A 23161-nucleotide genomic window follows, 5' to 3' on the forward strand; every position below is an offset into this window, starting at 1 on the left:
AAACACTCACTAACACAGTAACACATAGCAACATGAGGCAACATTGGGTACTGGCACTTTGATTCAGCATTTGCACTATATTTATATTAATTTAAAGTTTAAATTGCATTTATATTTTTATAACTATTGTTGATTACTTAGCTTTCAATTTTTATTATGTTTATCTATGTTGTTTTTGGAGGGCAATTGCAACATAATTTCATTCTGCAGTACATCTCTGGTGTACTGTTTTTGAATAACAATAAAGTAATCTATTTCTCTTACAAACTACTAGAGCTGTGCATCTTCACTGGTCTCACGATTCAATTTGATTACAATTACCTTGTCAACATTTCGACTTGATTCAACAATGCATCACGACGCATCACTATGTGTTGCATCCTCAGTTTTCTTTATCACTGCACATCGCCACCTTCTTCAGAAATTAATACAAGCAGTCAGAAAATTATGAACTTCCTGTTTATTTCTAATTATTTCAGAAATCAATCTGAATGTCCTGATATTGACAAACATACACATGAGGAAATTTTTTTTAATTAATTTTAGTCTTCCATTACCAGAAAATAAAAAAAAAAACATTACTATAACGTGACATTGCTATCAAAATTTCTTCCAGTAAGGCAGTGTGTTTTGTTGCTTCAGTCTTTCTGTAGTAAGTTCAGACAATATATGGAAGATTTTATTCATGCTCTCCTATATGACCAGAAAACATTTTCCTGTAAGCATTCTAGCCAATTTGTAACTGAACACAGAGAATATTGTTGAGGTAAACATTTATTGATACAGTTCTTTAAATCCTTTTAGTCCATTTGCGCATGCTAATCGCTAGCTTGCCAATGGTATTTTTCATAGAGGTTAGCCTTAAGCTAACTTTTCGGCTGCATGCTAACTGCTAGCTTGCCAATTGTATTTTCCATAGACGTTAGCCTTAAGCCAAAGTATCGGTTTTTATACATCATCATGTGTAGAGATTTTCCAGAGAAAATGAATGTATTTGTTTGGTTTTACAGTTTTCCTAGATGAGGTCTCAAAACGGATTTAGCCTCGGATCTGCCGAGATGTTGCAACGCAAGCAATGGCAGAATGTATACTTTTACATTATTATAATAAATTATGTTCTGTTACTGCAAATCATCCACGTCCACATCTCGATGCATGATGATGATGATGAAACGATTAAATCCAAAACACCTGCAAACTACACTTATCAATATTTTACATATGTGCAAGGAAAAGAAGTAGTAGTAGTTTGTTGTGCAAAACACTGGACTAATCAGTCATTATAAAAATACAGGGTTATCAAAAAGTCACACACCACCGAGAACAACTATGTCAACAGCACTATCAGTGTAAAAGAAGGCAATAAACTTAGTACAACTTTAAATCTATACAAGCATAGATGCTAGCACCCCAGAGTCAAGAGCCCCTGTGATCCCTCTGCATATGCTCTACTGCTGAACTTCTCAACCTTATGTCAACATCACACTAATCATCCAGTTTTGATTAGTTTTCTTCTGCCCCAATGGTTAAATTGTTTAATAAAAAGGTCAAAACACTTCTATGCTAAAAATGCAGCAGCTGGTTTAAAAAAAAAAAACAAAAAAAACAATTAGGACCACTTGACACTCAGCAGCTTAAAGGAGCAGCCTTGTGTAGAAAAAAAAGGGATAGTTGGAGTAAACAAAACTAAGCATCGACATAGTGTTATGGGAAATGAACAGATGTCCAGACGGGCTTCCAGCTGTTAAACATTTGATAACTGTGAGAAAAATAGCAAACAGATTTCGGAATCTTATGGGCCTTATTTGTGATTAAGTGCAGCACTGAGGTTACAACAAAGAAATTCATTGTCAAAGTGTTGCATACAGAAGCTGCTAGATGTTTCCAGATGTAGTGAAAGGTTGAAAACTGCAAGGGTGGATATCATTTTTGGCAAACTTTCAATAGTCGGTGCAAACTGTCAGTGAAAAGTCAGCAGTTATAGTTAAAATAATAATGTTCAGTCATTTTACAAAACCTAAGAAGAGCGGATTGGACCTAAAAAAAAAAGATTAATCACATGAAAACAATGCTACATGGGGAGAATAACTGCTTTTTTTCTGTGATCCATTTTTTCTTCTGTTTGTTACATGGTATAGCAGGGTTTCCCACACATAGATCAATGTGTGGCCTATGTGTGATTTCCTGGCATCCATGAGTCATATGCATTTAAACAAAGTATTAGGCTACAATTTTGATGCATAGCAGTTTAATGTGAGGAATCTGCATTATTGCATTGGCTTATTTTATCCCACTTCAGCATTCATGCAAAAGTTATTAATAATGGCTTAATATTTACAATGAATAAGGATTTTCCACTAGACTACATAAAACGTTTGAGCAGTTACTCATGGGGATGCCTATGCAGTTTCAAGCATAAAATCTTAATATTTTAAGAAACATCTTTATTCGCTTTATTGGTGATTGGCAACTGTTCAATGTGCACCTGTTCACTCCACGCATTACTTATACATAGGGCTGAGTATTTGCATCACTATGTGTTGCATGCTCACATTTTTTTTTTATTACTGCACAATACTACTTTCTTAATCAACGAAGACATGCAGTCTAATAATTATAAACTCCTGTTTTTTTTTTTGTTTTTTTTTTAACTTTATATTTATTTCAGAAATCAATTGGAATGTCCTGATATTGAAAAACAACATAAACATGTAAACAGTGATGTTATTTTCAACTTAATTGTTAAATTTAATTTTTTTTAAGTTCTGTTATCAAAAACGGTTAAGCAGCTCTCTAGTGGTTCAGACCTAAGTTTTAGCAATTACCGAATTTTCCAGACTATAAGTAGCTTAAGTAGTGTAAGTCGCATCAGTCATAAAATGTGTCATGAAGAGAAAAAAACCATGTAAGTCACACTGGACTGTCACAATTATTTATTAAACTGTGAGGGAGAACTAGTCTGTTTATTACACTTAATGAACAGCTGATTAAGGTACGGAGTATTTACAAAAATGTATCATATTTGTCATTTAAAGATGCTGACATCGCCACGTAAACAACCCCACCCTGCCACAGACGAAATTTCACATTAAATATGAAATAACCGGGTCAGTTGCTCATTGCACATAAATGCACATTTCCTTGTCTTTCTGTCTGGTCTTTTTGCTCCTGAAGCAACATTTCTGAGAGGGTTTAGTAATTGTACTGCTCTGGTCTGTTGCCTCCACTATTGGTGAAAACTCTGACAGAAACAGCTATTAAATTTTCCTGCTTCAGGAAGCAGAGGCAAGGGGATTACTCCTGGGTCAAGCTGCAGCTAGCTTCGGGGTTAGCCTCTTTTGACTATAGCCAGCAGTGGTGAAGCAAACGCCAGACTCTGCTGGACCTAGAGGAGCTGTGTGGTGTTTATTGCTAAAGCTTGTACAAAAGAAATTCACAGCTAAACAGGTAGTTTATCACAGCTAACTTTCTCTGTTCCAATGTCCCCCCAACCGCTCTGACCTGTTTTATGCTTCAAACCAGCTTACGACATGCTGTATGCCAAACCAATACAGATACTCTTTCAGCCATCTGGGTCTCTCTCTATAAGCGCCCTCAAATATTTCAGCTGAACTCTCAACAGCAGGGACAAGACAATGTAATGACAATGTAATTTACATAAGTTTTAACAACACAGATAACTTATAGTCCACACATAGAAAGGGGACCGAATTATTTATATTATGCAGAGGGCATTTTGGATTTCACATCTAGGCAGTGTGTTTCAATTAAAAGGGCCTCCAGTCTGTTGTGTGTGTTTTGTGTTAAGTGTTTCATTTAAGCTGATCTAAGGTTTGTAAACCAGGGTGTTGCTCTCAGCAACTCAAGAGCAGAGAACACTGCTTAATTTCTTATGATTTTTTGGGCTTAATTAGGTTACTTAATTTGATCATTTATTTTGATAGGTGGTTAGCATCACTATGTTGTGACAAAAATTGATACTTCTTTACTCAGACTTTAAGTTAATAGCATAATAACATCAATAAATAGCTAATGTAGGGGAGGGTGATATATCAAGTATACTTGATGTAACCTGAGACTTTTTACATAGGATATATAAAATGGCTACATTGGTTTTTTCTTCACAGCACTCTGTCACCGCAAACGGCACAGCTTCTCTGTCACAGCAGACAAACAGCTCACTCCCCCGTCTGACCACAGAAATGACACTGATGAGGAAACTGATTGTTCAGCTGTACGTGTTTCCCAATGGACATAAAGTTCTTAGTACACCGGAGCTGGAAAACTCCTCCACCTGTTTCTCCTCCTCATCAGCTGCTCTTATTAATAAATTAGAGCTGACATTATTAAACCAGATATTTCTGTCTAATTTACAGGTGGTTGATGTGACTATTTCTAACGTGTGCTCTCTCTCTGCTGATGGGAGTCCGGCTTACCTGTGTGTGTTCGCAAGTAGAGACATGACGCGACATAATTATATTTCAACATGAGAACAAGACAAAGAAGACCAGGCTGTTTAGTTTTTATAATAAAAGGAAAAAAACATGCAGTTTATTTAAATCCTACTGGTGTCTTTTTATGCATGATAATGTTGAATTCAATATTTACACAGGAGATTTCAAAACTTGATATACATCATGTACAAGGAATAATGCCCGACGAGGTGGCCATTATCATAAATTAATGGATGACGTGGTGGCCACCTCGGAGGGCATTATTTCGCTTTTACCATGGTCCATTAAGAAAGAAAAATATATTAAATACATTATTAATGCGTTAATGTTGTTTTTACTGGTAAAATCGTACATTTTTCTCGAGAAGTGGCTGAGTGGACTATTCCATTGTGACGCGTTGCCAAGGTAACCGGCTCTGACACAGAACCTGCAGCTCAGTCGGCCCAGTTATGTTACGTGACACAAACATTTCAGAGGGCGGGTGCAGCTCTTGCTGCTTGTGTGTATCCAGAGGATGATACGACTTTTTGTTTCAAACTGTCAAAGTCCACAGATAGTTTCCTACATGTATAATAAGCCTGCAGGCTGCTCTGATCTGGCGCGTCTGCAGCCCAGCGTCTGAGTTTCTGTTGCCACGGTTACCAACTACAGTTTAGTCAGCGCAATAATTTACAGCAATAAGGCTGTTGGGCCGGAACTTTTTTATAGATGTCCATTATCCCTTTTTAATGGACACCCTCCCGCCAATCAGAATTGAGTATTCACCCAAACCATGGTAGAAATACATTATGTATGTATATATATATATATATATATACATATATACATACATATATATATATATATATGCAAGGCAAGTTTATTTGTATAGCACATTACAAGTACAAGACAATTCAGTTCTTTACACAAATATTAAAAGCATGTATCGGCATCAGCCTTCACTATATTGTTAATGTATAATATTGCTGTTGGCAAATCGAGATGCGTATCGAGTGGTGGGGCTTAATATTCCTAATATACAGAGAAGGGCAGAAATAAGTTTTTCTTCCATCTTTGGTACAAACAGCCTTTAAATTAATTCTGCAATATATGGAGGATAAATTAATGACTTTTTCAGTACAGCACTTAAGCATCTGCTGCTTAAACTACATAGATCACAATTAGAGATCACTTATTATGTGAGGTCACCAGACTGAAAGTCAAGTTTAAACTGAGTGTAACATTCAACAGCACACTGATCGTCAGATCACCAACAAACTAGTTGGGGATGTCACAATGTTATTTAGTTTTACAATTAATCGCAGTTTTAAACACTACAATTATTTAGGTATAAACAACCCTTAAAATCGTCACGTTCCATAAAAGATTGTATCCAAACCACAACAGCAGATTAGCACAATGTCCGCACAAAATGAAAACCAAAATGCATCTTTTTAAGGCTAATGTTGCTGTTCAAACAAAATCAACTTGAAGTGAGTTCAATGAACATAAAACCAGGGGAAAATTATCAAGAAAGAGAGTAAGAAACTGTTTTCTATAAGACAGAAAGGTTGACATACCTGTCAGTCAAGGGATGGCAAAAGGATTCTGGAAAACCTCGTCAGTGTTTGAGGGGGGAGCTAGAAGTGTTTTCTACAGCACTGCACACCTTCCACTTTGAAGTGCTGCTGTGCCGCAAACTGAGTCAGGAACAGTGATGGTGGAAGGCTGGAGGCTAGAGAAAATGTAAACACAACATAAGTGAGAAAACAACTGAGGTAAAGAACGCAGCAAAGTAGGATGTTAAAAAGACATATCAAAAGGCGTTTGCAAAAATTTGTTTTGAATAAAGCTAATATGTTTGGGTTACTCAACACATTTTATTGTCTTGCTTTTCAAATGCTTTGTTCAGTGCAACCATCTTTCTTCATATGGCAGCCACATGTCTGCCATATTTGGAATGAAAAGCTACAAGGTCTGAGAATGGAGGGAGACATGGGGCACTGGATGGAAAGGAAAGTGAAAGATTGTTTTACCTGCACCCTCTGTTCTCTAAAACTCTCCCTCAAGGATTATCCTCTCTAATAGACTTAAAGGCACTTTAACTGAGCTGCCAGCTGCCTACACCCACAGCAGAAAGCCACCCAGGTCAAGTCTGAGGGAAGATAATCCACCATTACAAACACATTCCTACAGTGCTTCTAAATCACAATGAGATAATGTCTTTCCAAATGTTACCCTCTTATTTTCCCTGTCTGAATTTAAATATATCCCCAGTGTTATGTTTTATTTCAGTAAAAGAGAAAAAGATACATAAGTCAATTTATTAAATTTATTTGGAAAGAGGAATTCATCAAATAAATTTAAGATAGATAACTATTAGCACTCAGACAGCCAAAAAAATCTACTACTGAAATCTTTTCCTTTTTAAAAACACATTTGGCATTAATTTGACCAGTTGCTGAATGAATAATATGTTTCTTTTTCCCCCCTTCTTCCTGAAAACAAATAGTAAACTAATAAAAATAACTTTTTAAAAGCAGTATGATTAAATTTGTAGATGTGTGGAAAGCAGACACACTTTCATAACATAACTTATAGCAGACATTGCAGTTTTCCTCAGTGGTTAATAAAGTATTTTCATTCATTTTCATTTAATTAATTTCTAATGTATTTTATAGCAATTAACACATAGTGTGACTAGAGCAGGGCAAAGATATGAACTCCACAACTACTTTAATTTTGATAAACAGTCAATAATTTATTCATGAGGAAAAGAAAGTGGGCCAGAGAACTAATCTGCATAACTTTGAATTGCTCAATTTTAAACAGGTTTCTATGTCAAGCAGTACTATATGAAAAAAACATTTTCATTCCAGTGTACTGGGTCCAACAAAACCCTTTAAAACTTTTCCAGTGTGTGTTTCTGCAAACAAAGACGCTTCAAATTTTAAAAAGAAAACAATCTACCACAAAGTACACATTTATGAGCAAAACTACCCACTGGACACCATATCAAAAACAGCACCTGGGTGACAGGAAAAGACAAGCACAGGAAGTGACCCTGGTTTTAATTTAATAAGAAATTTTAATTTGAAACTGGAAAAGTAGATCACATTTTCTCAGTCTTGTTCCTTTGTTGGTGCCTTATTCCTTTTATTTACAGTGATGAAGCTATTTTAACCTGGATTTTGTTAAATGTTTTTCCTCTCCAAGAAGTCTGAAAAGCTGTGTGACAGTCTAGACACAAAACTAAACATTCTTTGTTTTGTAAATATGCAATGACTTCCACTAGTTAAAAAATCTTTTTGATCAGTACCAATGAATTATTGAAATAGAGAAATCCTGACCTCAAATGACTGTGATGAACAAAGAAAAGTGAGAAAAAGACACAAACCTTAAGCCAGCAACTTTTTAGAGTAAATTTTTCTAACTTTAAATCTAACAATGTAAGAATTCTACTTGACACAATGTAAACCTCTAAAAACTAAAGTAACAAACACCACCAACAAGTAAGGAAAACTATGTGACATGAACTAAAATAATCAAACTTAAGTCCAAGTTTATTGAACCTTAAAAGAGATGTACAGGGTTCTATTTGACCAGATCTCTATGCACGACCAGGCACGTAAGACAAGCCTTCATTCGCAAACAATAGTTTCCAACAGGACCTCTGCTGGGAGGGGCCTCCTTTTGAACCACTTTAGTGCTACACCTCAGTGGCTCATCTCACATCTCACTGACGGACTGATAAACATTTAAGGGGAGTGAGTTGTGGATGTCAGGGAGGAGATGCAATGTGTAAAGGCAAGAAGGAAAATGTCCCCAACCCTGAATGTAAACTGTAACTGTAAGAGTGCACAGTCAGGCTGGGTGGTTGTGTGTAATGGGAACTCTAACACATCCCGTGTTATTCAACATTTTGACACAAAATTTTAAAAGGTTCACAAACTTTAGGTTAAGAAATTAACCCCAGTTCTCTGAAACATGACTGAGGTATCTCGCTATGGGACACACCCCAAGACACTGTCCCCAGAAGCCCTTTTATATTACACCATTCCTGACTGGATGACAGGCTGCTCTGGAAGGGAGAGACCTTCTCCCCCTATGAGAGCCTAACATGACCATCTCTCTAGTCTAGGTCTAGGTAAACACACCTCTTCCTCACTCCAGGCAAGGAGGGTGGTCTGTTGAGACACCTCACTCATGTTTCAGAGAACCGGGGTGATTTCTTAACCTCAAGATCTTTTTTTTAACATCTGTTTCATTATCTCACAATGGCACATAGACTGTCGTACTGCTAGACAAGCTTACCTTAAAGACCTTTTTCAAGTTTGGAATTCATACAGGCACGATGCTTACACCCAGCACCGCGTGAGACAGTGAAGGTGCAAAAACACCTAATCTGTCAAATCTGGTGAAAGTGTGTGGTGTTGCCCAGTTGGCAGCCGCATAGATGCCTTCCACAGAAGTACCTCCAAAGAGTGCCCAAGATGCAGCCATCCCACAAGTGGAATGAGCACGCAAACCTGCAGGGGGCTGTAACCCTTTTACTAGTATACCCAATTGCAATAGCCTCCATAATTCAGTCAGACAATCTCTGCTCAGTGAGGGGCTTCCCTCTGTGGGGTGGAGCCCACAACACAAACAGCTCCTCCTATTTCCTGAATCCAGCTGTGAAAGTCGACAATTCGATGGGGCGGTATGGCAGGACCAAGTTAAAAACCTTCAGCACAAAAGCAGGGTTCTACTTTAGCAGAACCTTAGGATTCCCCATCAGAAACTGCATACAGGATGGGTTAACCAAAAACACCTGGATGTCACCCACGTGCTTAGCAGAAAGGACAGCACCTTCAGCTCAGCTTGCTCCAGCTGTTAAAAAGGTGGGTGTGACAGTGCATTAAGCAAAAAGCCAACGACCGGTTAAGTTCCTTGAGACTGGCCGGAGATGATGAGCGCCTTTCAGCACTTCACCGCAGACTGCTGGATGAATAAGAGCCGGTACAAAGAACTGTCTGTTTTGTTTTGACAGTGTGTGAGCAACAGTCAAATTAAAGAAATTAACACACACTTACTTCACCTGATCGCTACCAGCTGGTAACACACATGTAATGAGGACCAGAAAGTTAGCAATCAACACTAGATGGAAATGCTATAAAAGAAACAACCAGGCTAAAAGCACCCAGCTGATTAGCCAAATGAAGGAATAGATGTACATGGAGTGGTTGAAAAACAGCTAACTATAGTGTAACAATATATGAAGGTGTTAGCAAATAGCATCATTATTTTTTATTTTATGTATTTCTTGGCAGCAGATGTTTTCCACCTCTCATAACATTGTGGTACATTTGTCACATGTACACCTATTAACAAGGGCAAACAAAGTTATATCGGACTATAGCAGATACGTCAGTGGGTTGTTGAGTTGTTCACTCTCGTTTTCGGGCTCTGATTCGGCTTGAATATGTACGGCTGCATGTTTTGTGTTGACATTGCTTACTTATTATTTATATTACTTTGGTTTGTTTATGAGTTCTGCCGGTATTTCTATGACGAAAACAGCGCGCGCTCCAAACAACTACTCCCGGCAGTTGACCAATCAGAGGCAGCTTGCATCAGGGGGAGGCGGGGCTTCGGGGGGAAGAGTCTCATTCTTCTTGTTTGTGGCAGAGGAGGATCTGAGATTTATCAATATAATAAAGAGGTTTGTGAAAAATGCTGGATTAATTCCTGCCTTTGTGGACTCACATTAAAATAAATTAGCCTGAAATGAGCATAATAGAGCCACTATAAGCCCTGCATACACACTGCTGCTGAAAGTCAGGTAATTCCTTAGTGTAATTTTAGTGTTTATATATTTATTCATAATAAAGCATATTAATAGGGCACAAGAGGAAAATACTATGAAATGATTGAAGAACTCAAAATAGGAAATGCAACATTAGAAACTGAATATAGCAAGATCATTTAGCTTTTACTGTCCTCAGATTATACTGTATCCTCTTTGTTTTTAGTGTTTATATTCATTCTTTCGGTCTTGTTTTCTCTGTTGTGCAGCACTTTGGTCTGCCATGTGTTGTATTTTTAAAGTGCTATTTGAATAATTATGGTATGGTGAAGTCAATAGTTTTGTTATTCTCTTTTAGTTTAAAAAATTGTCTCAGAAAGTGACATAAAATCACTCACAAGACTCAAATTTAATTTTACATGCTCTGAAACATGAACAAATTCTGTTACAATAGTTCTTTAGGTTCCAAAGAAAGTGCACCGTGGAAAATATGCCAGCCACTTGTTTCAGTTTGCATTTTGGCACAAAATCATCACATAATATAGACTGAAACAGCAGAACGGAACATGTCAAGGTGTGTGTGTCATGGGTGACTGACAAGAGAATACGGAATGAACACGAGGCTTTCATCTTAGTCACAACACAAGGGTGGGAACCACACAGTGCAAGCTGTCACCTGTCTCACTAGTGTTCCTGTCACACTCATGCATCACACAGCCACTGGTTTTTTTTTTGTTTGTTTTTTCAAAGATCAGTGACGCTGCTGCTCTACATTTCTGATAAGAATATAACTAATTTCATGTTAACATGAAAAACTCAAGTTAATAAGAAAAACATACTGAAAAGAAAGTTCTATCTTACATTTTAAGTTCTGTGTGGCTCAAAGTTTACACAAAACAAGTCTACTGATTGAACAATGAACTTCAAACATAAAAATCACACAAAAACATGCATGACAAACTATCAAAGAGCAGATGCACTGACTGAACTGCAGCATTTTTATATCAATGTACTAATCATCGTCTACATAATACACTGAAATGACTAATTCAGTGCAAATTACTGCAATGCAAACATACATGATTCTGCATATTCTATTTACTACATTTTGTGTCAAATTCAGGTCTAGATGTAATGTACACAGCTGACAGTAGTTTAAAGAAAAATATTACTGAATTTTTCCACTTACAATTTTCATTGCTTAAAATTGGCTACGATGAAACTAAGATTATGCTTTTGAAAGAAAATGTTCAGATTAGTATGCCTGACATTCCTGTTTCAATGTGGTTTGCAACAGTTAACTCAAAGACCCAGGCATGACACCAGTAGAAGACCAGAGAGCATTTGAAAGTAGGCAGTCAAAAAACAGCATGATTATCAGCTCGCTAAGAAGCTAGATCTCAAGCTGGCTGAGTCAGATAGCCTAATGGAGATATAACGCCATAGTATGGGTTGTAATATCAAAGTGTGTGAATTAATCATAGCCCAACCCTTATTTCAGTTCCATCCTGTTGTTTGTGCTGCCATAAAGTCCACTCAATGGCCACGTTTACATGAGTTTTAATTCCACTTTAAATCAGATAAAAATTAAATCCTCTTTAAAAGATCAAGGTGACCTTGTAAACACCTATTTCTGAATGAAATGGCCAATCTGAATGGCTGGTTTATTCAGATTTTAATTCCAAACTGAATAATTCCTCGAACATGTATACGTTCATTCCGGTTGTTCTGCGCATTCTTGTTCCCTCGTCCTGTCACGGTGACACACATACGGTACTCTATCTCCCTTTACCTCCTCAGCTGACGAAAGTGAAGTAGTATGCTAGCGTGAAGTTTATTTCCGGTAGACATAAATCCATCACGTCCACCCCCTGTCCAATCAGAACCCTTCCCAATCTGAAGTGGAATTGAACAAAGATGATTAAACATGTTTTCCCTTTTAAACCTCAATTCGGAATTACTATTTCCATGTAAACGTGAAGGAGAATACTCTAATTCCGAATTATTTAATTCTGCATGATTAATTCCGAATTAATCGTGGCCATTAAGGGAGTTGCTTTAGACAGTAGATCCCTGTTGGACCTTCCCACAGAAGAGCTCTTTGATTTTCTCTTTCCTTGATCTCACTTTCTCTCTAGTGTTGCTGCCCACACACAAGTGGCAAGTTCACTTCCCCACCCAGTTTCTTTTCTTCATGCTTATAACAGCTTCTAACCCTTTCATTTTCTACTCTGTTCCCGTTTACTTACACCTCTAAATACTTACACCTCTATGCTAAGACATCTTCCTAATGCTCACTCCTGCTGTCTCTTACTACTTTCCACCACATCTAACTTTTAATTTCATCTATGACTCCCTTTGCCATCTGTCCTCTCTCAAGATATGTCCAACTGGTTGCAACAACCTAATGCTTGTCTGAATTTGTTTCCTTGGATGTAAATAGCTTAACCAACTTCACTTAATACCAATTTTACTAATAAATTTTAAATCAGCAACTACAAAATTGGCAGCTCTCCACTGGAAACCTAACAGAAAAATAAATCAATGGGAGTGATTTTATTGAAAATTCAGCTGTATTAATTACTTATGCCTCATTGTTTTTTACTAAAGGATGCAAAATGGCACATAATATAGAACTCTGGGCATGTCCAAACCATTTAAGCTCATTTCAGTTTAGCTGAGCATGTTGGTCGGGTTTTCATACAGTTCTTTAGGTCTTTAAGTATCAATTTGAGTAACCTGACAAACACTTTAGGCTCATATTTAGCCAACACAGGTCAACTCTCCCTTTCTTCCCATCTAAAAATCAGAACTGACAGCATGCCCAAAAATTTCTGCAACTCTTCTTTAAAGGTCCCATATTATGCAAAATTCACTTTTTAATGGTTTTGGAACAGTCATACTGGTCCCCCCGCATTTGTAGGAGACCCGTAAGTGTGAAACTCTTTCAGGCGCTCTCTCTCCCCCCTGCTCCACCTCTAGGGAAGTAAGCGCTGAAATGAGCTTGTTTGAAAGCGTGTACGTTATGACGTCATAAGGGACAATAACCACTCCCCACAGAGCGATGGACCCGTCTACCGGCTCTCAAAGCCCGCCCTCTAAAAATCACCTAGCGCCCAGTGTTTTTCCCTCTTCGGCAACCCTCGTTAGCGGACATGGCTAAGCGACAGAAGCACTGTTCTGTTTGTGGCTGCATAAATGAACACGAAAACGTTTTTTTACTTCCATCCACTGAACCCACGAGGACTGAGTGGATTAATTTTATTTTTGGAGGAAATGTACCCGGAAAACTTCCAAAGGTTTTGCATGTCTGTGGCCAGCATTTCAAAGAGGACTGTTTCCACAACATGGGGGCATGGAAAGCAGGCTTCGCCAACCGTTTGAAGCTGAAGCCAGGTTCAATACCAACTGTCCGTGACACAGCTGGAGAGGTAAGAGCTGGCAGTTATTTTATCGTTTCAGCCTTATTAGTCTGATAGCTTGAAAATATATTAACCTGTCAATCACCTCATGACGGGCGATGCGATGGGCGGAGCCAACAGCTGAGCTGCTCCACCAGGGTTCCGCCCACCATAAACGGCACATTTCTGAAGCTGCTAAAAAGAGGGAGGTGAAGAGAAGCCGCTGCACTCAAACTGAGGGTCGATTTGTCCATACCATGGCGGAAATATTTCATTTAGATATTAATGAATGGTCTCAGATTGGGAATAAAGTGTATAATATGGGACCTTTAAAAGGGGGAAAAAAAACACTGTATGAACATCTCTACAAAGCAGCAACACGAAACGTGTAAACTTCTTAAAAAAATCCCTGCTTCAGACATTTCAACAAATGTCAAGTAAACCTAGAGTTTAGGCTACAAAATAACTGATTAATGTATTCTTCAGTGTCTTTATGCATTTAATTGACTGCTGCAGTGCACAGTTGGACTGTGCATCAACTTGCTTTGATGCAAATGTTAACATCAGTGTCACAAACCTTACTTTTCTTTTGTTTTGTTTTACAAAAGCGGCCATTAAATTGATTCCATACAGCAGTGCTCTTCAACCCCAGACCTCAAGGGCCACTGTCCTGCAGGTTTTAAATGCTTCCCTGCTACAACACACCTGATTCAAATGAAATTGATCCAACAGCTTGTTGTCAAGTCCTGCACAGTGACCCATTATTTTGAGTCAGGGGTATTGAAGCAGGGAAATATAGGGCTGGGTATCGTCACTTATTTCCTGAACCGATTTGAATTGATTCACAACAGCCTATTTCTATTTAATTTTAATTATTTCCAATTCGATATTGATCCATCTGGAGCCAATTGTGTAACAAAACTTGTTTTTCTTGAATATTGAACACATTGTCAGATAACTATTTTATAAAACATTGAGACCATTAACATTACAATCAAAATCAGTTATCTGAGATTATTCAGATAAATGTAATAATCTGATGACACATCTACATGCATTTCTGAAATACCACAATAGTGTTTCCCCCAACTCACAACCAGAAAGGCTTTGATGGAAGAAAAAAAAAACAAAAAAACAAACAGAGCATAAAAATAGTTTAACTTTTGAAATGTCCCGATGAAAGCATTTCAGTGTGGAGTCACTAAATATTCTTAAGGTTCAGATCTCAGATAACGTGTTGATTTTAATAAAAACCTACAAATATTGGATCTATTTTAAGCCGTAAACTTCCCGTAACAACCTTGAAGCTTGAACACCGGAGCAGGACAGATACTCCATCTGCCCCTCACTGGAGAAAGACACTTCCATCTTCACCTCCTGAAGAGAATTTTAAAAGCTCTCAGATTTTTGTCCGATTTTTTGACATGTTTTCTGCTGCGTGCACTCTGTCCGCTGACACCTGTGTGAGCGCACACGTGTCGAAGTGTGTGTGCTCCCCACCATGGACACACGGAGCAGCTACGACATGCCGTCATGTCAGATAAATAATACCTGATTGTTTATTTTTTTGATAAAAGAACGAAGTGTAAACCTGTTTTAGAGGAAATGTGACATTAAATGACCATATTGGCTTTATTTGAAAGTATATATGTGAGTGGTGATATCACTTCCCGTGTTGTTGAATGTGGCGGTGCCCACGGTTTTAGCGTCAGCTGCTAATGTAAACGATGACAAGCTGCAAAATAGTTTCAGGGTAAATGTAATCCATACTTGAGAATAAAAACATCTGAATTTGACATAATCCCGGCAAGAGAAGCTGATTTTAGACGGAGGGCTATACCGGAAACAGTTGTTTGTATATAAGCTAAGTTCGTTTTTTTTTTGTTTTTGTTTTTTTTTTAAACCTGTCCTGTCCAGCATCATTGTGCCGAACAAATTTGCTTTGCCAGGGGGAGGTTTATGGGTATAAGGCTCCTCTTGATAATCTGATTTATTTATTTATTTACTTTGAATCATAGAATCTATGTAATCTTGCTGGACCTGACCAGAGGGGACAGAAAAAGAAGGAAGACAGCAAAAAGAAGCAAAAGGAAAAGCAGAAAGAAGAAAGAGGAGACAAAAACAACACAGACAAAAGGCAACGACCCTGTTCAAAAACACAGTTGCCAGTGCTTAAGCGCTCTTAAATAATAATCAAATCAAAAAGACATATAACAAATGTATCACAACAACCAGATACACACTAACAGAAAAAAATAAAAAATGATCTCTTAGAGTATAAACCCACTGGACAACTCAGTGACTGTGTCAGCATGCAGAGGATGAGGAATGAGGAGTGATCAGTGATGAGGAGTGGTGAGTGAGATCATGCAAATACGACCACACCACTACGGAGGCTAGAGGCAGACCAGGGCAGCCCAGGGCAGCCCAGAGGCCTGGGCCTTCAGCAGTAGGCCTGTTGCGATATGCAATAAGTCAATTAATTGCACAGATTAAAAAAAAAATGAGCATGATGAGTTTGCCAGGTAGAATAATTTTCGTTTTTTTTTTTTTTCTATCTTACTTTCCCATAGGCTGTGTATGACAACAGGTTTCGCTATGGATTATCTCGACTAAACGCTCTCGTTTCTTTAAGTGATCTCTCTCGTGTCATACTTGACAGCAGCATGTTGCAGCACGAGACCGGGGTAAAGCACTTAACCTGTGCGAGCTGGTATGCCGCATTTGTTTAACAGGGCTACGCACTCTTACGCATTGGCCGTGAGATTTGCGCAACTGAGTGGCTTCTCACACTCTCACACTAAACCTCCGTTTTCTCACGCTGAAATAGACATTAAGAGCAATGCCGGCTAATCGAGAGGTTATAATAAAAATGGGGTTATAATAAAATGGTACTAACTGGCAGTTTTACAGGTTTTTCCTGTCTGAGCCCCATGTTTAATATTTTTTATGTATTTTTTTTAAGGGCAATTTTGTTTACAGCACAGATTTTATTATCATTCATATTGTTTTTGGTTGTGTTCATTGTTATTCATTGTTAATGAGACTGAGAGTCCATTCTAATTATTGTTTTTGTTTTAAATTTCTTCCAGTTCCAGTGTAAAATGTTCTTTAGAAATTAAAGTTTATTGATCTTTGAAAGGGTGTATTTGCCTTATTATGGCATTGTCATTATATTTGTTGAAAATGGTCTCAAAATGACAACACATGACAGCTTTGCACAATATTGTCACTTATCACAATAATTTCTGAGAAAATTTAATCGAAAAGAAAAATTTGTTATCGCGACAGGCCTATTCAGCAGCATCCCCAGAGCACGAACCCAAGCTACCCCACCCCAAAGATGACCCAGCTCCACCTGGAGGGTGGCAGAGGAGAGCCCCAGCCAGAGACCCCCGCGGTCTTGGGGCACAGGCCACAGAGGGCCAAGATCAGCAGCCGCCGGCCCCACCAGGTACCGGCCATCCAGGGCGGCCCGAGCGAAGGGTCCAGGGCCCCAGGCAGCCCCCTACCCCCCAAAGGTAGAGGGCCCGCACCATGCCTAGGAAAACCGGGCCCCCCCAGACAACCACCCAGCATGGGCCAGCACCCACCCCGATGTTCCAGCCACACACCCCGGGAACCAGGGCACCACAGACCCCCTTCCCCCACCCTCCACCTACTCCAACCTCATACATGTTAAGATCTTGCCGAGCCTCTGTAAGTCACGCGAGAGTAGGGTCTCGTCACTGAAAAAAATTGATCCCCAAGTTTAATGGATCAATGTCGGATTTACAAAATTTTGACTGACTGAAATTGATTAATCGACCTTTTAAACTCAGCCTGAGGAAAATATCTAAAACCTGCAGGACCCTAGAGGGCTGGAGCTGAATGGCCATGCCCTAAAGCTTATCAATTATCTACATTTATGTTTTGCTTCCTGTCAACTACATTTCACTGACAGTTATTGTCAAAATACCCGAATTCTACACAAAAAAATATTTGGAAAATAAAATAAAAAAAAAATTAAAAAAAATACAACCGCAAGAAAGCTTCAACTTTTTGTGCAATGCATTTCAGAGACACAGGATTTAATTTACAGTGTCAACTAGGACAGATTTCAGAAAAAGTATAGACAGTTTTGGTTCCCTCTTTTCCCCAGTATTCCAAGATTACAAAATATATTTAATTAATATATACGTATTCATGGGGATAATGTGGTTGACAACTACAATAAATGGTGACAACTAAAATCGTATATTACGTTATTATATAAGACTTCTATTAAGTGCGTACTTACTAAAACTGGTGTTGCCTCCAAGAGCATAATGCCACTTGAACACTGCCCACTACCTTCATGTTTTGTCAACACAGGCTTCAAAAGACAGGAAATCTTACTGTCCACAAGAAAATGGGTTTAGGAAAGCCCTGGGGTCTGTAATACAGCAGAAGTCTGGAGTGTGGGAATGTAAGGCTTTGTGCAAACAAAGTCTAAGATACCCTTCGTCTCTCACTTCTCAAAGCCTTGCAGCAACAATCAGCCAGAAAATCGCATTTCATCATCATGATTCCCATGTGAACTGAAAGCATGCCATTCTTGTCTTGATACTGTTGGCTTATCTTTCGATCTGGCTTTAACAACCAAGTTACACTGCCTCAAACATAATATATATCATGAAGACATATATCCCATACAATGCCACACCGAAGTAAATGGTTGAGCAAAGGACTTGATGTATTGACAAACCAATCATTAAACTTTTTTGAAAATGTAATTGTTCCAGATAGGCAATATATTTTATAGTTATCACTTTAAAATTCTATTGTTTTCCTTTTTTTAAGCAACTCATTATTAGTGAAAGAAAATAACCAGCTTATTTGTCATAGATCAAATCAGTTAGTTGCAGCTTTAGAGAAAAGTGACAAAGACACACATACAAACTGAAAAACCACCAAATTTAGATCAGAGATGTGCATGTGGCCATGTTCTTGGATGCCTAATAGCTGCTGGGATAGACTCCAGTCTCTGCAATGCTGCATTGGATTAAGCAGGTATATAAAATGGATGGATAGATGGAAAATACACAAACAGGTCTATGTTTTATACAGTTTTTTCAATAAAGTTCATATGTTAAAATAAAATACACCAACAAATTAATTGTACGTCATCTAATATAAAAAAAATAACATTGGCTGTTGGATTTTGACTAGCTCTGTACCCTTACTAGCTGTAAAACTAATTTGACCCAGCAAAACATCATCACCTGTTGTTAATGACACCATAGTTAAGATGAATGATGATTAGGGATGTCACAGTTACTTAAGTCCACAATTAATTGCAGTATTAAATGCCACGATTAATTAATTGTAGAGATTCCTCAATTTTATCATATTCCATAAAATATCATGTCTGAACCATAATGGCAGATCAGCTTTTCTTTTGACAAAAGTTGTACCAAGAAAATCTGTAATCGTGACATCCCTGATGGTGACTGGAAGAAAGTTGGCTTAAACTATAAATGGGACAACTAAACAGAGAAGCACAAACAGGATACACAAACAAACACTCCAGTAGCAAAACCTCAGTTTCACTCTTCCAAAAAGCTCTTTGTCCCCTTTGATTTTTGAGAAGCAAAAACAACACAAACAAGAAAACATTTACATTGCAACAGGTCACAAGGCCAGAAATTAATTGGGGATAAGAATTCCCCAATTTGAGATCTAAAAAAATCATCTTACAAAAATACAAGGGAGTGCCTTGGAAATCCTTGTTTTCATAAAATGTGCACAAAAAGAAAAAAAGATGAGAACCACATAGTTGGCCTAGCTATCTGAAAGTTGCCTCCGTCACCAAACTGAGCTTGCAGATGAAGCAGACGCACTCTCGTCTCATTTGCTGCTACAGTAACAGAATACGTCTTCCACCTCATTTTCACCCTCACTTGCACCTTATTGCCTTTGAATCCATAAGTCAAACTACAGTCAAACTACCACCCCATGCCAACAATAACCAGCCATGTGTGCTGTCTCAGTCATGCAAAGTAAAACATATGCATGGCACACATAGGCATTCTTGGTACTTGGCAAAAAAAAAAAAGTATGTTATTTGTACGAACCACAGAGAAACAAAAGCAAACGCAATATGACTAGTGTTGGCCACCTGCCTTTACCAGTTTCTTCAAATTGGACAAATACATTGACGCATGATAAAGTTCATTGTTCTGTAGACTTTTTATGATTGCTCATCCACAACTTATTTTGAACATTTTTCTAGCATCCATGCCGCATCTATCTCACAGTCAGCTGCACATAAATGCTTAAAGGACAGCTCCTTTAGCGTAAAACTAGGATGTGGGTCACTGATTAGCTTACTATAGCTGGAAAGAGTTGCTTGTCTCTTAAAGACGTTTCAGCTGGAAGTTGTTCTAAATGGGCTGTTGGAATCTCGGAACAGCTTAAAGCAGGTGCCGACATTACAGAAAACTGACTGCCAGCTTTGAGACTTCTTTACTCATAAAAAAAGAGCATCTGATGTTTTTATTGTTGTATTTATGTTTGGGGTTTTTACCAGCTTGTCTATCTTTTTATAGGTGCTCCCGATGATTGTCACCTTTGTTTGCAGATGGTTTTCTGATTCCTTACAGATGTAGCAGCTGGTTGTCTATTTTTGCCGGTTTAGACTGAACAGCTCATGCCGTTATATTCTGTCTCATTTTTCTTCTCTTCACTATCTTCTTCTCTTCTATGTACTCTCTCTTTTCTTTTTCCCTACACCCTTCTTGTCAGGTCCAGAATTTATATGTAAACAATAGACAAATTTAAAAATAAATAATAAATTATCAAGAGTGGCTATATCCATAAAGCTCCTCTTGGCAAAACAAACTTGTCTGGTACAACACAGCAGCCAAACCACCATTCTGCTTGCTATAATGCTGGACAGGACAAGTTTAGGGAGGGGAATAAAAAAAAGAAAGAAGAGCATCCATGCCAACATGTGTGCTTATGGTAATACTGTATTACTTATGTGTCTGTATATAATTAGAAAAATCCGTGTTTTATCAACATTTATTTTGACTTCAACTTCAAAAACCGAGTTTTCTATAGGATGAACGCTGACGTCTTTTATATTAAAAATGGTTGTTTATTCAGAGACTGATAAAACAGCTTAAGAGAAGTGGATCATATGTTCAAATATGAGAAAAGAGTGGTAAAAAAAAATCAACTGAATCGCCATAAGGTATTTAAATAGTGTCTTGCAATTCTGTTGTTTGGTGAAGTGCAAGAGATATGCACCCAAAGGTTTGGCTATTCTTTCACAAGATGAGAAGAGGTTAAACTCCAGTAGAATTAGGAGTTAAATCGGCTCTCTGCTAGATCCATCACTAGCCCAGAAAAAACAGAGGGATGAAAAAGATTAAAAGACATCCCTACTAAACTGGTAACCTATTCTGATTTTGGTCAGTGCAATTTTCGTTTCGCACACAAACACGTTCTTACTTTCATTTAGTAAATAAATTCAACAATAATCATAAAAAAATTAATTTAGAACAAAATAAAAAGGATTACTGGCCTATTTAGATCAGTGCTACCCTGTGAGCATGAACACACATAAAGCCACATGTTGTATGGGTGAAATACCTTCATATAAGAGAAAAGATAAACAGAGACTGCTGGTCTTTTGAGTACTTCAGTAATAGTTCTTACATACTCGCATAGTACTAACAGTAGTAGCAGTATTCATCCAGTTCAAAAGACAACTTGTTGATGTGGACAGTCAGCTTGCAGCTCATAGATTATTCCAAATACAAGCTATCAGTTTGTGCTTCTTTAAAGACTCCACTTTCACATATAACTAAGCCATTTTACAAGTCATATACACATATGCATACAAAAAGAATATCAACTGGTACAGACACATAAGACATTTCTTTTTTTCTCTAAATACTGGGATATGCAGTAGACCCAAAAATGCTGTGCAAGTTCTGCTTTACTCTGCATGAGGTCTGATAATATTATGGACATACAAGCCTATTACAGTAGAGGAAAGCCACAATTTAATGGCTTATTCGCACCAGCATATGAATAAGTGCATTTTACCTTTGCTGTGTTTATGTAAACTAACAGACAGATGGTGGGGAGATTGTGTGACTCAGGTGTTGTGTGTCTGATGGTTTAGGGTCAATCTACTAACATGTGTTTATAATCCATAAGTAATTATGACATGTTTAAGTCCATATAGTAAGTAAACTAAGATGATCTGTTCTGCACAAACACAGCTCGTTTGGCATGCCTATCTGCAGTAATGCTCCTTTTATTCCAAGACAGAAAGCTTTAAGAGGTCTTTTTCTTAAGCCTGATCGAGGCATGATCTGTACTAGACTAAGAACAGAGGATGTTCTATGCTGTATACGCAGTAAAACACCTCCAAAGAAATTTCCAAATTCTGATATTGAACAAAATAATTACCTTGACTTCAAGCATGAAGCATATAGAGTTAATATACTACGTGTAGGTAGCGATTTGTATTAATAATAAACTGCCTGCACTTTGCAGCTTTTGGCTCAGTGTGTGCAGTCTGTTCAGAGAGCTCAGTGTTGGTGAATGAGTTTACGAAACGAATAAAAAAAACTTTACAAAAATAAGGACTGTGCAGTTCGTAAATCCAATGCGAAATAACTACCAACTTTAACATCTTTCAGAATGCTAACCATCTCTTTTTCCCACAAGTGTTTGTTAATTTAGCTAACGTTAGCAATGCTAACAGATAGCAAACGAGTTATGCGTTAGCTGGCTAATGCTAGGCCCCTCTATAGTGGACCACTGCTGCAAAATTGTACAGTTGGGGTCTTGCACTAAACTGTATTTACCTTGGAAATATGGACATAAAGGAAGCAGGCCTCTCTGATGATTCCGTCCGGTCGGGTATCAAAAGTTAAATATCCTTCTGGGATAGGACAAATTAATTCTGGAGGTAAAAGCCCCTTCTTCGCTTCTTGATTTCCCACCAGCAGCAGTCAGTTTGCACCTGACTAAAAGAAGCTAATACGTTAGCGCAAACAGCTAACTAGCCTCTACATGCCAAGTTCGTATATGTTAGCTGGCTAGTGAAACACCGCTAACGCTAGTTGCTCTGTCAAACTAAGTGTATTAATCGAACCATTAACTCAGTTCTTTTACTATCCGCCATATTACGGCCTCTGGTTATTACAAGATTAAAAGGACACCCGCTGAGAACAAACTGCGTGTCACTTTGACTGATTTGCCGTTAACTGGCTCCTCAACAAGCTTCACGTTTGCTCGACTCCTGGGCTCTCTACCGACTAGACCGAATGGTTGTCGCAACGTGATGACGCTTTTTTTTCTCTTTTTTTTTTTTTTTTTTTTTTTTTTTTTTTTTTTTAGTTCGTACGCGCTTGAAAAAGACGTATGAACGTGTACCATTCAGATGAGACGGTGTTAATGTCAATCGTGATTATATTTCATATAGACATTGATTTAGTTGGTAGTTATAGTATAGTATAAAAATTAAAAAAGGCTAATCTTTATGTTATGTTCAAACA

The 23161-nt window shown here is 38.0% G+C and overlaps 1 protein-coding gene across 1 annotated transcript in view; it reads right to left on the reverse strand.

Moving 5' to 3' along the window:
• Positions 1 to 22926, reverse strand: part of fbxw7 (F-box and WD repeat domain containing 7) — a 104332-nt gene extending 81406 nt beyond the window's left edge. Inside the window, exons 1-2 of the mRNA XM_041982861.1 lie at positions 22469 to 22926; positions 6014 to 6168 (exon numbers count right to left, since the gene is read on the reverse strand). The gene's annotated coding sequence lies outside the window, so the exon portion shown is untranslated. The remainder of the gene's footprint in view (positions 1 to 6013; positions 6169 to 22468) is intronic.
• Between the last annotated feature and the right edge of the window lie 235 nt (positions 22927 to 23161).

The sequence above is a fragment of the Melanotaenia boesemani genome, chromosome 4, assembly GCF_017639745.1.
Source record: "Melanotaenia boesemani isolate fMelBoe1 chromosome 4, fMelBoe1.pri, whole genome shotgun sequence".
In the NCBI taxonomy this organism is placed as follows: domain Eukaryota; kingdom Metazoa; phylum Chordata; class Actinopteri; order Atheriniformes; family Melanotaeniidae; genus Melanotaenia; species Melanotaenia boesemani.